This window comes from Artibeus jamaicensis, unplaced genomic scaffold (genome assembly GCF_021234435.1).
Source record: "Artibeus jamaicensis isolate MK-2021 breed Jamaican fruit bat unplaced genomic scaffold, CSHL_Jam_final scaffold_1019, whole genome shotgun sequence".
In the NCBI taxonomy this organism is placed as follows: domain Eukaryota; kingdom Metazoa; phylum Chordata; class Mammalia; order Chiroptera; family Phyllostomidae; genus Artibeus; species Artibeus jamaicensis.
The window spans coordinates 34,114,814-34,129,967 of NW_026522025.1; positions in this window are offsets into that span (position 1 = coordinate 34,114,814).

Sequence of the window (15,154 nt, forward strand, 5' to 3'; positions counted from 1 at the left end):
TGTACTGAGAGAATTGAAATCAGAGAGTGAACTAAACAAATTGTAATACTAAAGCTTTGTTAGATGCTCATTTAAAATATTATCTAATGTCATTCACCTATCTAGGAATTAGTGGGTCAGTGGGGATCACTTAAAACCATTATAGGCAGAAATGATGATCTCTTAAATGAATAGTCCTGGGTGAATCGGCTATCCTTAGGGAAAACAAGAAAATGACCTCTTGCTTATACCGTGCACAATTAGCAATTCCAGAATGATTGTAGAATTAAATATAAAAAGCAAAATCATAATACCTTTGGAAAATAATTTGGAAGAACATTTTTAAATATTTGAAAATAGGAAAAAAATTGTTAGGACACAAAATGTACTAAACACAATTGTAAAGACTGACAAATTTGACTATATTAAAATTAAGATATTTTCTTTATCACAAGACACCATTAATAAAGAAAAAGGCAAGCCCCATATGTGAGAAAATATAAAAAGACAAATGATGCATATACAGAAAATATAAATAACTTCCACAAAGACAGAATACTCAGTAGAAAAATGGGTATGAACTTAGGCACTTAGAAAAGAATATATCCGAATGGCCATAAACACTAGAAAAGGATCTAACATGGATCATGAAAGAAATACAAGTGAACATCACTCTGATATTGTAGTGCTCACCTACTAAAATGGCTTAAATTAACAATACCGATAGTTTCAAATGTTGATATCTTATCTACTCAGGGTTGTGTTCATTTTGTGATATTTCATCTACTGTTCACATTTGATCTAAGCAATTCCTTACTCTTATATCACACACACACACACACACACACACACACACACACACATATATACATATATATATATATTTTTTAAATTAGTCTTCTGGGAGCAGTCTTTGCACTATTAAAAAGGCCATTTGGGCTATAATCATACATGTGTTCTCCCTGATAGAAAGAAAAGCACAGGGAACATGCCTTGCACTGCTTCTTCTCCGATGCCATGGACAGCTGATGATATCTTGAGCCCTTTGTGAAATAATTGGGAACCTGAAAGTCTGATCCAAAATGACCCACACTTCCAGGAAGTGTAGACTTAGGTTCTGAAATAGCCAGTGAGTGTTTGGGTTGAGTTCAGGGCTATTTTAAACCCTAATCTGGAAAAAATTGGACAAAGATGCACCAATTCTTCCTGTCTCTCTGCCTTCTCCAGTTTAGTCTGTCTGATTAATATTTGGTCAGTGATAAAGTCTATAGTTCATTCCCATCTTTTTCACGAATGTAAAATTCTGTTCAATTCAGGACAAATTTTGAAACTTAACTTTCTGTTGATAGGAAACCAAAAGTGAGAGTAAGGCAGGGCTGCTTTGAAATAGGGTCATACTGGGAAGTCAGGTGCTTCTTTTTCTGACCAATGAAGTCTATCGTTTATTTTAGCCAACAAAAAATAATTCCAGGAACATTTGGGTCTTCCTGTGAATCGTGTAAAATGCAAAGGTAAATAAAGGTGAATTTTTTATGTTTATAACCTGAAAAAAAGCCTATTTACATATCTCCTTTTAGAATGTTTTTTGGAAACAATCAGCCAGTGTTTTCTTTGGGTTTTTGTTTTTTTTTTTTGTAAACTTCTGAATTTAAATAAAATTCTCTAGGGATTAAATAAAACTATTGTCGGCTTTATAGCTCCAAGTGTCTAGGCTTCATCCTTCTTTTGTAATATAAATACCCAGAAAGCTAGCACCCCAGGCCCCCTGACACCGTGGAAACTTATTCCAGGTAAGTATCCTAGCTGTAACCATTTCTTCTCTGGAAAAAATGTTTTATTATGCTTGCAAATGACTGTTGTTAAACAGTGGCCACCTCAATTTTCAGGAGAGCATAGTGTGCACTCGATAAAGGAAGGGACAGAAAGTTAAGGATGAAACAGCAAATTCTGCTTCCAGCCCTCTTATGAAAAAAAAAACAGGTTACCAATGATCCGGGGAAATATATTACATGCAGGCTATAAACAGTGCAGAAGGATTCCATCTGCTTGGATATATAAAGTGTGTAAAATTTCATCCTGACTTTCTAGTCACTTTCATCTACCTGCATTCTTGTGCTTGGTTCTGCTTACTCAATATTACTCAATTGTTTTCTTCTTTTCTACATTTTTATGAAGAGGATGAACTTTGTTGGTAAATCTTTTAATTTACTAACAATGTGAAACAACGGAATTTGCTGCCTTCCCTCTAAACCCCTTTCCAGATGAACTAAAGTAATTATCTGTAGATAAATGGGGCCATTTTGGTTGAAAATGATTCAGTTTATGGTATGTATAAAATTAATTTATTTATTAAAAACTTATAAAACAGTAACTATTATATAAAAGCCCAAAAGCATAATAAATGTTTTCTTGAACTGCAGGAGGTTAATGAGCCTTCATTTAACCAAAATAGTTTTTCATGTTGAGTCTCGTAAAGGGTGGCCTAGCAGTCAGGGGTGTCCAACACCGCAGCATCTCTGAGCTGCACTGGAAGAAGAAGAGCTGTGTGGGACCATGCATTAAATACATCACAACATGTAATAAGAAGAAATCTCATAATGTTTTAGTTAAACTTATGATTTTGTATTGAGCCACCTTCACAGCCATCTTGGGCTGCAGGTGCCCTCAGGCCACAGATTGGACACACCTGGGCACTAGCATCCTGTTTGAGAAATAGTGGTTTTGGGTTATTTTATTTTGTGGTTTTTTTTTTTAACAACTAGCAGACTCAGCTATGGGGCCTAGTAAAAATACTCAGCCAGGAAAAGTCCTATCTTTTAACACCCTGCCACACAGACTCTGGTGAAAGGTAGCTTCCATCGGGTGCTCACGGGACAGAGCTGGAGTCACGAGGGAGCCTTCTGGTGGGGCAGGCAGGCCGGGCGTTCCACGGTTCCAGGGGGACGGCAGTGCCTCCAGGACAAAGAGCCCTTGACTTTTCCAGGAGACTTGGACTAAACTGCAAGTAATAGGAGCCTATCAATGACACAAAACCAAGAGCATAATGAAGGAAAGAACCCCCATGGCACAGTGCACTCAGGCTGCTGAAACTGGGAGTGGAACAGTGATATTAAGTCAAACCTGGCACTGCAGGCCTTACGTAAAGAACAATGGAATTGCAGGACTTCACTGGAGAAATTGGAGACTTGTGGCACCCTGAAGTTAGCCATACAGAAAAGCACTATGGATTTTACTCAAAAAATTAAAAATTGAACTGCCTTATGACCCAGCAATTTCACTTCTGGGAATTTACCTGAAGGAAAATGAAATACTAATTCAAAAGAATATTTGAACCTCTGTGTTCACTGCAGCATTATTTACAATAGCCAAGATTTCCAAGATTTTAATCTTTCCAAGATTAAAAATTGACATTTAACTTATGAAAGAGTTCTCCCTTCATAAGGGCGGAGAAAAGACTATCTTCTGTTAAATTGATGAGGAAATGAGTTCTCCTCCTCCTGAAAAATACTTTGCACTTATACTTCATACCACATGGGAAAATCAGTTTTCAATGGATTATAGACCTAAATGTGAAAAGTAAGATAATAAATATTTTCATATGAGAGAAAGAATTCTTACAGAACACTCCCTGTTGCTATCTATAAAAATAAAATATTGTTTGACATTAAAATTAAAAACTTCTTTTAATGGAAACACCATAAAAAGACTGGAAGCAAGTCATGGAGTGGGAAATGACATTTACCAATCACTAGACAACAAAAAGTGATATTCAGACTATATAAGAAACTGCTAAAAGTCAAGACAAAAATAGACAACCCAATAAAAAGAGACGTCAACAAGGCTTTCACAAAAAAGTAAAAAGTAGCAAACAAGCATATGAAAGGTGTTCCACTTGAGTGGTATGAGAAATGTGCAAATTAATGTCTCCTTGAGATACCAGCACACATACATTGTATTAACAAAAGTTAAAAATTCTGATGTGGAGAACAGTCATATTATGCTGGTAAGTAGGCATCTAGCTGCGGAGAGTGTGCAACGATGCCAAGTCTGAATCTAAAAAAGCTGAAGACATCCTCCATGACCCAGGAATCCCACCTCTGGGTTTGTTACACAAGGGAATTTTATACATGTGTGCACAGGTATACTTGTGCAAACATATCCTTAATAACACCTCATTCAAGATAAACCTGAAAATCCAAATATGTATCAATGATTGCCTCGATCTCCATACAGTACGATATAGACAGCCTGCACCTACACACAACCAACATCAGTGAGTTTTATAAATATTTTACTGAACAAATGAAATGAGATACAAAAGAATTCATAAAATGTAATTTTTCTTTTTTTTAGACCATTTTATTTTTCAAATATATTTTTAAAATTTTATTTAGTTATTTTTCAAGTACAGTTTTCTGTCTATTTCTTCCATCCCAGCCTCCCCCACCCCGGGCTTCCCACCTCCCTCCTATTTCCACCCCCCTTAGTTCTCATCCCTGTGTCCTTCCTATTTGTTCCTCCAAATCCCTCCCCCTTTTTCCCCTTAACTTCCCTTCCTTCTCCCCTCTGGTCACTATCCCCTTGTTCTCTATTTCAGTGTCTTTGTTTTTTTCCTGCTTGCTTGTTTGTTTTGTTGTTTAGCTTCCTGTTAAAGGTGAGATCATATGGTATCTGTCTTTCAACACCTGGCCTATTTCACTCAGCATAATGCTTTCCAGTTCCATCCATGTTGTTGCAAAGGATAGTAGCTCCTTCTTTCTCTCTGCTGCATAGAATTCCATTGTGTCTACGTACCACAATTTTTTGATCCATTCGTTTACTGATGGGCACCTGGGTTGCTTTCAACTCTTGGCTATTGTAAATTGTGCTGCTGTGAACATTGGGGTGCATAGGTTCTTTGGGATTGGTGTTTTAGGGTTCTTACGATATAACCCCAACAGTGGAATTGCTGGGTCAAAAGGCAGGTCCATTTTTAGTTTTCTGAGAAAATTCCATACTGTTTTCCACAATGGTTGTACCAGTCTGCAATCCCACCAACAGTGAACTAAAAAGACCCCTTTTCCCCACAACCTCTCCAACATTTGTTGTTTGTTGCTTTGTTTATGATAGCCATCCTGACTGGTGTAAAGTGGTATCTCATTGTGGTTTTAATTTGCATCTCTCTGATACCTAACGATATTGAGCATCTCTTCATGTGTCTCTGGATCTTCTGTATGTCCTCCTTGGAGAAGTGTCTGTTCAAATCCTTTTCCCATTTTTTAATTGGGTTGCTTGTCTTCTTAGAGTGGCGTCGGTAAGTTCTTTGTATATTTTGGAGATTAATCCTTTGTCTGAGGTATCATTGGCAAATATGTTTTCCCATACAGTTGGTTGTCTTTTTAATTTAATACTGTTTTCTTTAGCCATGCAGAAGCCTTTTATTTTGATGAGATCCCAGTTGTTTATTCTTTCCTTTATATTCCTTGCTCTAGGGGACATATCAGTAAAAAAGCTGCTGCATGAAATATCTGAGATTTTCTTGCCGATGTTCTCCTCTAGGACTTTAATGGTGTCACAGCTTATATTTAAATCTTTTATCCACCTCGAATTTATTTTGGTGTATAGTGTAAGTTTGGTGCTCAAGTTTCTTTTTTTTTTTTTTTTTTTTACATAGCTGTCCAGTTCTCCCAATACCATTTGTTGCAGAGGCTATCTTTACTCCATTTTATGTTACTGCCCCCTTTGTCGAATATTAATTGACTGTAGAGAGTTGGGTTTACTTCTGGGCTCTCTGTTCTGTTCCATTGGCCTATGTGCCTGTTTTTATGCCAGTACCAGGCTGTTTTGATTACAGTGGCCTTGTAATACAGTTTGATATCAGGTATTGTGATCCATCCTACTTTGTTCTTCTTTCTCAAAAGAGCAGCTACTATTCGGTCTTGTTTATGGTTCCATATAAATTTTTGAAGTGTTTGTTCTATGTCTGTGAAATATGCCATCGGTACTTTAATAGGTATTGCATTGAATCTGTATATTGCTTTGGGTAGTATGGACATTTTGATGATGTTAATTCTTCCAATCCATGAGCAAGGTATATGTTTCCATTTGTTTGTGTCTTCCTTGATTTCTTTCTTCAGTGTTGTGTAGTTTTCTGCATACAGGTTTTTTACCTCCTTAGTTAGGTTTATTCCCAGATATTTTATTTTTCTTTTTGCTATATCAAATGGGATTTTTTTCTTGATCTCTGCTTCTGCTGATTCATTGTTGGTATACAAAAATGCCTTTGATTTCTGGATATTGACCTTGTAAACTGCTGTTTTGCCAAATTCATTAATTAGTTCGAGCAGTTTTGGGGTAGAGTCTAAAGAATTTTCCATGTACACTATCATGTCATCTGCAAACAGTGACAGTTTTGCTTCCTCCTTTCCTATTTGGATGCCTTTTATTTCCTTTTCTTGCCTGATCGCTGTGGCTAAAACTTCCAATACTGTATTGAATAGAAGTGGTGAAAGTGAGCATCCTTGTCTTGTTCCTGATCTCAGTGGAAAAGCTTTTAGTTTTTTCCCATTGAGTATGATATTGGCTGTAGGTCTCTAATATATGGCCTTTATTATATTGAGGAATGCTCCCTCTATTCCCACTTTGCTGAGTGTTTTTATCATAAATGGGTGTTGTACCTTATCGAACGCTTTTTCCTAGTCTATTGATATGATCATGTGATTTTTGTCTTTGCTTCTGTTTATGTGATGTATTACATTTACTGATTTGCGAATATTGAACCATCCTTGCATTCCTGGGATAAATCCCACTTGGTCATGGTGTATGATCTTTTTGATATATTGTTGGATGCGATTTGCCAATATTTTGTTGAGGATTTTAGCATCTATGTTCATCAGCGATATTGGCCTGAAGTTTTCTTTCTTTGTTGTGTCTCTATCTGGTTTTGGAATTAAGATGATGCTGGCTTCATAAAAAGAATTTGGGAGTTTTCCATCCTTCTGGATTTTTTGGAATAGTCTGTGGAGAATAGGGGTTAGCTCTTCCTTAAATGCTTTGTAGAATTCTCCTGTGAAACCATCTGGTCCAGGGCTTTTGTGTGATGGGAGTTTTTTGATTACTGCTTCAATTTCTTTTGCTGTTATTGGTGTGTTTAGATTTTCTGCTTCTTTTTCATTGAGTTTTGGAAGATTGTATTTTTCTAGAAATGTGTCCATTTCCCCTAGGTTTTCAAATTTTTTGGCATACAGTTCTTCATAGTAATTTCTTACAATCCCTTCTATTTCTGTGGTATCAATTGTAATATCTCCTCTTTCATTTCTGATTGTGTTTATTTGTGTCTTCTCTCTTCTTTTCTTGATGAGCCTACTTAAAGGCTTGTCTATTTTGTTTATCTTCTCAAAGAACCAACTTCTGGATTCATCGATCCTTAGAATTGTGCTTTTAGTTTCTATGTCATTTGATTCTGCTCTAATCTTGGTTGTTTCCTTCCTTCTGCTTGCTCTGGGCTGTCTTTGTTGTTGTTCCTCAAGTTCTTGCAGGCATAGGGTTAGGTTGTTTGTCTGAAATGTTTCTATCTTCTTTAGGTAGGCCTGTATTGCTATAAACTTTCCTCTCAGGACTGCCTTCACTGTGTCCCATAAGTTTTGGGTTGTTGTGAGATCGTTTTGAGTTGTTTCCAGAAACGTTTTGATTTCTTTCCTAATTTCATTCTTGACCCATTTGTTGTTTAATAGCATACCATTCAGTCTCCATGATTTTGGGTGTTTGGGGTTTTTTTCTTTGGGGTTGGTTTCCAATTTCAGCCCCTTGTGGTCAGAGAAGATGATTGGTATGATTTCAATTTTCCTGAAACTTTTGAGGCTCGTTTTGTGTCCTATCATATTGTCTATCTTTGAAAATGTTCCATGTGCATTTGAAAAGAATGTGTATTTAGCTTCTTTGGGATGAAAGGCTCTATATATTTATCAGTTAAGTCCATTTCATCTAGGGTGCTGTTTAATGCCGCAATATCTTCGTTGATATTTTGTTTGGAAGATCTGTCCGTTTTTGATAGTGGAGTGTTAAAATCCCCTACTATAATTGTGTTGCTGTCAATATCTTTCTTGATGTCGTCTAAGATTTTCTTAGTATATTTGGGTGCCCCTATGTTTGGTGCATATATGTTTACAATGTTAATGTCTTCTTGGTGGATTCTTCCCTTGAGTATAATGAAGTGACCTTCTGGGTCTCTCTTTATGGCCCTTTTTTGAAGTCTATTTTGTCTGATATGAGAATTGCTACCCCAGCTTTTTTTTCTTGTCCGTTTCCTTGGAAAACTTGTTTTCAGCCTTTCATTTTTAGTCTGTGATGGTCTTTTGTCCTGAGATGGGTCTCTTGTAGGCAGCATATGTGTGGGTCATGCTTTCTTATCCATTGAGCTATTCTGTGTCTTTTGATTGAAGCATTTAATCCATTTACGTTTAAGGTTATTATTGATAGGTACTTATTCATTGCCATTTTTGTACCTGTGTTCCTCTCTCTGTCTCTTTTCCTTCCTTCCCTTAAAGCAGTCCTTTTAGTATTTCTTGTAGAGCTGGTTTGGTGGAGGCATATTCTTTTAGACTTCTTTTGTCTTGGAAGCTCTTTATTTGGCCTTCTATCTTGATTGAGAGCCTTGCTGGGTAAAGTAGCCTTGGTTGTAGGCCTCTGTTTCTCATTACTTGGAATATTTCTTGCCATTCTCTTCTTGCTTGGAGTGTTTCCACTGAGAAGTCAGTAGCTAACCTTATTGGGGCCCCCTTGTATGTTACTTCTTTTTTCTCCCTTTCTGCCTTTAAGATTCTCTCTTTGTCTTGGAATTTTGCCATTTTGATGATGATGTGTCTTGAAGTGGGCCTCCTTGGGTTCCTCTTGATTGGGACTCTCTGTGATTCCTGGATTTGTGTGACTTTTTCTCTCATCAAATTAGGAAAATGTTCTTTCATTACTCGTTCAAATACGTTTTCTATCCCTTGTTCTTCTTCTTCTCCTTCTGGTATTCCTATTATTCAGATATTATTACGTTTCATATTGTCTTGCATTTCTCTTAATCCCTCTTCATTCTTTCTGAGCCTCTTTTCATTTTCTTGCTCTTTCTGTGAGATGCTTTCTATTTTGTCCTCCAACTCGCTAATCCTATCCTCTGCCTCATCTATCCTACTTTTGAAACTTTCCAATGTGTTCTTCAATTCGGAAATTGTGTTCTTCATTTGCTCATGTCCCTCGCTGATATTTCCTGTTTCCTTTTTCATGTTGCTGTAGTTTGCAGAGAGATCATTGTAATTACCCTGTAGTTTCTGATAGCTCATTGTGAGCTCTTTGAACTTCATAATAACCAGTGATTTGAATTCACTATCTGATAGTTGATTAGCCTCTATTTCATCTAACATTCTTTCTGAAGTTTCTGCTTTTTCTTTCATTTGGGGGTTGTTTCTTTGTCTTCCCATTGTTTGAGACTCTTCTTGCTAGTCTCAGCTTCTAAAATTGATCTGTTCTGACACCCTGGGTTTATAGTGTGAACTTCTGTGGTATGATACCTGTGAAGTTCAGTGGTGCAGACTCCTTCAAGTATCTTGATGTTTTCCATCTCCACCTACTCTCATGCTGGTCCTCGCGCTGGTCCCTGCTCTGGTCACCTACCACTGCTGAGTGTCCTGGCTCCAGTAGCTGACTTGTCCAGCACCCAGGCCCACTGCTACGGCAGCTGCACAGGGGCTGAGAGTGTCCCAGTCCCCGTAGCTGAATCCCTGGTGTCCAGTCTTGTCGCTATGGCAGTGGCACAGGGGCCGAGAATGTCCGGGCTCCCATAGCTGACTCCTCTGGTGCCCAGCCCGTCACAGGGGTTTGGAGTGTCTGGCTCCTGTACCTGACTCCTCGGCTCCCAGGCCTGTTGCTGTGGTGGCACAGGGGCTGGGTGTGTCCCAGCGCCCGTAGCTGAGTCTGCCGCTGTCTGGGGTTTCAGCGTCGGTCACAATCTCTGGTCTTTTAATTTCATAAATGCTGGGTAACTGATGGTTTATTGTGCTGTTTCTCTATAGATCTGCCAGGATTTTTACCCATGAGCACAGGAGCTAGAATCCGATTTGTCCTACTCCATCTTCATCTTCCCAGCATCCCCCTGTAATTTTTCTTATATAAAGTTTAAAAGCAGGCCAAACTAGGTTATATTATTCAGGGCCTCATGTCTATATGATGAAATCTTAGAAAAGAATTATGACAGTTGTGATATCAATCAGCTCTCGCTGGGCTGTCAGAAGGTGTAATATGTTCAACCTCTGCAGGGATGGTCGATGTTAAGATGCCCAATTTCTGTACCTGGTAGCAATTTAGGTATCATTTTATAATGATAAGTATGTTTATCTTGTGTAGTTTACATTTTATGCACTCTTCTGTATATGTTATACTTCATAATTTTGAAAAACAGGGAGAAGGGTATGTAATTATAAAAATAGTGCTTTAAAGAAAAGCAAAAATTGTATTGTAACCGATTGAGATATGGGGTTGAGTTTTTTTCCCCGTTTCTTTTCCTTTCTCACTTCCTTTCTATTATTCCTTAAATTGGAAATATTCAGTGTTGAGGCGAGGAATTCTGTTTCTGGGAAGACAAAATAGGTGTACTTTTTCTTATTTCTTCTGCCAAGTAGAACTAAGAAAACACCCTATTTAATGTATAAGAAACATTAAAAGATTCTTGAAGATAAAGAGTAGACATGTCCCAGTTTGAGTGCTGGAAAAGCCAAAAACTGAGAAACATCAACACAATCTGAAATAAAAAGTCCAATAAAGGCACATTTTCATTTTCTGGCTCAAAGACCTGGAAACAGGCAACCTAGCAAGACGAAGAAAATTCTAGACAAAGAAACCACTTTATTCCAGCCAAACAGCACAGTCAAATCTGAGGGCCAACCCCCAGCTTCCCACATGGCAAGGAAAAGCCTACCTAGACTTCTGCCCTTACCACACTGCAAATAGGCGCTCTTACCCAGCCTAGTGGGTGCCAGAGAGGTCCAGTCCACTCTCCTTGGCTGCCAGGTTACACTGATGTCATGCAAGCCAATCTCTCTCTCTATAGATAGATAGATAGATAGATAGATAGATAGATATAGATATATAGATATATATGTCATATATATTTATACTTCTACAGATATATAGATATATCTATAGCTATTTATATCTATCTATCTATATATATGTGTATATATATATATAGAGAGAGAGAGAGAGAGATTTTGTATCTTACCTGCACCATACAAAGCATGCATGTGACATGCCAAGCACTTAGGAAGCAATCACTGACAGTGGTGCCCACACGACATGCATCATGGTACCCTGTAGCTTCTTTACCCTGTAGCAAGTTACAGTTCCTGCAGCAGAAGACATGACTGGAGCATTTTCAAAGCCACCAGAGTAATATAACCACATTTGTAAATCAGAATTGTAAGAAGACCCCTGGCTGGTGTGGCTCAGTTGGTTGGAGCATCATCCTGTAACCAAAATATGGCAGGTTTGATTCTGTCAGGGTACATACCTAGGGTGCACATTGAATCTTGGTCTGGGTGTATGTGGGAAGCAACCAATCGATGTTTATCTCGCATGTTTTAATATTTTTATCCATTTGGATTTTATTTTTTACTGTATTGTGTGGAGGTCTGGGTCCAGCTTTATCTTTGTTCAACTGACCATTCATTTGTCTTTACCTAGGAAGAAGTCCATCTTAAACCTATACAATGGCCATAGTCTATTTTTTGGACTTTTTGTTCCACCAATAATTAGTTTATTCAAGAAATCACACTCTGGCTGGTGTAGCTCAGTGGACTGAGCGCAGGCTTATAAACCAAATGGTTGCTGGTTTGATTCCGAGTCAGGGCACATACCTGGATTGCAGGCCAGGTCCCCAGTTGGGGGAACATATGGGCCAACCACACATTGATGTTACTCTCCCTCTCTTTCTCTTTCTCTTTCCCTCTCTATCAAGAATAAATAAATAAAATCTTTAAAAAATTCACTCCTAGAGCCCTGGCTGGTGTAGCTCAGTGGATTGAGCGTGGGCCTGCAAACCAGGCAGTTGCAGTTCGATTCCCAGTCAGGGCACATGCCTGGGTTGCAGGCTGGTTCCCTGCAGGCCAGTTCCCAGCAGGGGATGCACGAAAAGCAACCATGCATTGACGTTTCTCTCCCTCTCTCCTTCCCTTCCCCTCTAAAGATAAATAAATAAAATCTTTAAGAAAAATTAAAAAAAAAATTCACTCCTAGCCCTGGCTGGTGTAGCTCAGTGGACTGAGCATGGGCCTGCGAACCACATGATTGCGGTTCGATTCCCAGTCAGGGCACATGCCTGGGCTGCAGGCCAGTTCCCAGCAGGGTACTCACAAGAGGCAACCATACATTGATATTTCTGTCCTTCTCTCCTTCCCTTCCTCTCTAAAAAGATAAATAAATAAAATATTTTTTAAAAAATTCACTCCTCTTATTTAAAAAAAAAAGAAATCATGTTCTGTCCACTTCATTTTGGAGGTTTCTTTGTCTGCTTTTTGTGGGAATCTGTTCTGTTTTGAAATTATACTTTCTATTTTAGTTCTTCAATATTTCTATTGTTTCCTAAATATGACCAGAAAGAGTATCACAAGACGATTATGAATGTGGGGGTCAAGCTTCAAAATGCCTTCTGTGGCATTGCCCTCAGATAATTCATTTCATTCTAATGTTTTAATTTCCTCAACTTCACAATGAACACAATGGTAAGTGAACAGTAAATGCATTATTAAAGTATTCATAAAGGACCCATAAAAATCCTAAATAAATATTAGCTAATGCAATAAATATTGATAATGTTAATTAGTAAAGAAGTTATATTGTTTTCCTATTGCTGCTGTAACAAATTACAAACAACAGTGGTTGAAAACAAACATAAAGTTGATTATCTTACAGTTCTGGGAGTCAGAAGTCTTGCAGAGCTGCAATCAGGGTCCTGGTGGGGCTGCTACCCTAATAAAGGCTCTAGGAGAAGATTTGTTCCCTTGCCTTTTTATTGCATTTAAAACATAATAAGGGAACGTGAGCATACGATGGAGTAAAAATAGCCAGTTTAATAAATGGTGTTGGTAGAAGTGGACTGATACATGCAAAAAAAAAAAATGAAACTAGACCACCAGCTTACACCATAGACCAGCATAATCTCAAAATGGATAAAAGATTTAAATATAAGTTGTAATACCAGAAAAGTCCTAGTGGAAAACATAGACATTTCAAATATCACACAGCAATATATTTGTCAATATATTTCCTAGGGAAAAATAAACAAATGGGACTACATAAAATTAAAAACCTTCTGCAAATTAAAACGCTAAAGAAATCATCATAAAAATGAAAATGGAATCAACTGAATGGGAGAACATAAAGGGTTTAATCTCCAAAATATATAAAGAACACATATGACTCAATACCAGGAAGACAAACAATCCAATTAAAAAATGGGCAAAGGAGCTGAATAGACATTCTCCAAGGATAACATACAAATGGCCCATAGACATGTAAAAAGATGTTCAGCATCTAGCTATCAGAGAGATACAAACTAAAACCACAATGATATATCACCTCACATCTGTTAGAATATCTATCATTAATAAACCAACAAACAACAAGTACTGGAGAGGATTTGGAGAAAAGGGAACCCTAGTGCACTGTTGGTGGGAATGCAGACTGGTGTGGCCACTGTGAAAACAGTATGGAATTTCCTCAAAAAACAAAAATGGAACTGCCTTTTGACCCAGCAATTCCATTGCTGGGAATATACCTTAAGAATCCTGAAACATCAATTCAAAAGAACTTATGCACCCCAATGTTCATAGCACTATTTATAATAGCCAATAGTTGGAAACAGTCTAAGTGACCATCAGTAGATAAATGAAGTTTTAAAATATGGTTCATTTTCACCATGGAATATTAGGCAGCAGAAAGAAAGATGGAATTCCTACCTTTTATGACAGTATAGATGGAAATGGACACCATTATGCTAAGTGAAATAAGCTAGTCAATAAAAGACAAATACAGTATAATCTCACTTACAAGAAGAAGCTAATGAACAAAATAAACTAACAAGCAAAACCAAATTAAAAACACGGAAACATGGAACACATGGCCCGCTTGTAAGAGGGGAAAGGGGAGGGAAGAAATGGTGGAAAGAAGGGGAATGGATTAGTCAAGGAAGATGTGTGAATGGCCCATGGACAGGGACGATGGTGTGGGGATGGACTGTGGGAGCGTGGCGTGGGCTGGGTGGAGGAGGGCAAAGGGGGAAATGTTGGGACAACTGTAATAAAAAAAACAAGAATAAATAAAACAAAAAAACTTAATCAGTTGACCTCACAAAAGAAGCCCTATAAAGGTCCAAAATATAGTTTAGTTTTTGGTAGCTTCGAGAAACTGTCAATGTTCATCTTGACATGTACTTTCTGGTCATTTTCAACCCAATGACCACTTAAAAAAGTCATATGTGATTAAAATATTTGGGGATGAGTGGGAGGCAGGAGTGCTGGTTGGAAAGAATGTGGACCAGTGGTGAAAGCTAGTTGCACTTCTGTAGGTTCTAGAAGAAAGGAGAAAGCCTTTATTTTGTTCCTGAAGATATAATAGAACCATTGGACTAGAAGTCAGATGATCTGTAATATTGTCTAAGTTAACAGTACCAACATTGGAACTTGAGATAAGTGACTTAAATTTTGCTCAGTCTTAAATTTTGTTTTGTTTTGTTTATTTCTATAAGAGAGATGGTAATGAAAACAATGTTAATCTTTTCAATTATAACATTTCCTTGGATATTAAGATGCACTTTATTGTGCCTTTTATGAATTATACAGATTGCAAAGGCAATTACAGAGTATTGCTAAGCAAATGCTCAAACAAATACACTGATCTTTGGTACATTCTGCAGTACAGTTCAAATCTGGAAATACAGCTGAACTTCACCAAGCCCCATTGATATGGGGAGCTCAGCACAATAAAGGTCTCCAAAGAATAAAAAAAGAGACAGAAATTAAAATTTATGTTTTTCTTTTGTAAAAATATAAGTCATATTTTGAGCAACTAAATAAGTTTAATTTCCTATAATATAACTCAACTGGGAAATTCTTTATATACATAAGTAAGCAATTAAAGGAAAACAAAAATAGAGCTTTGT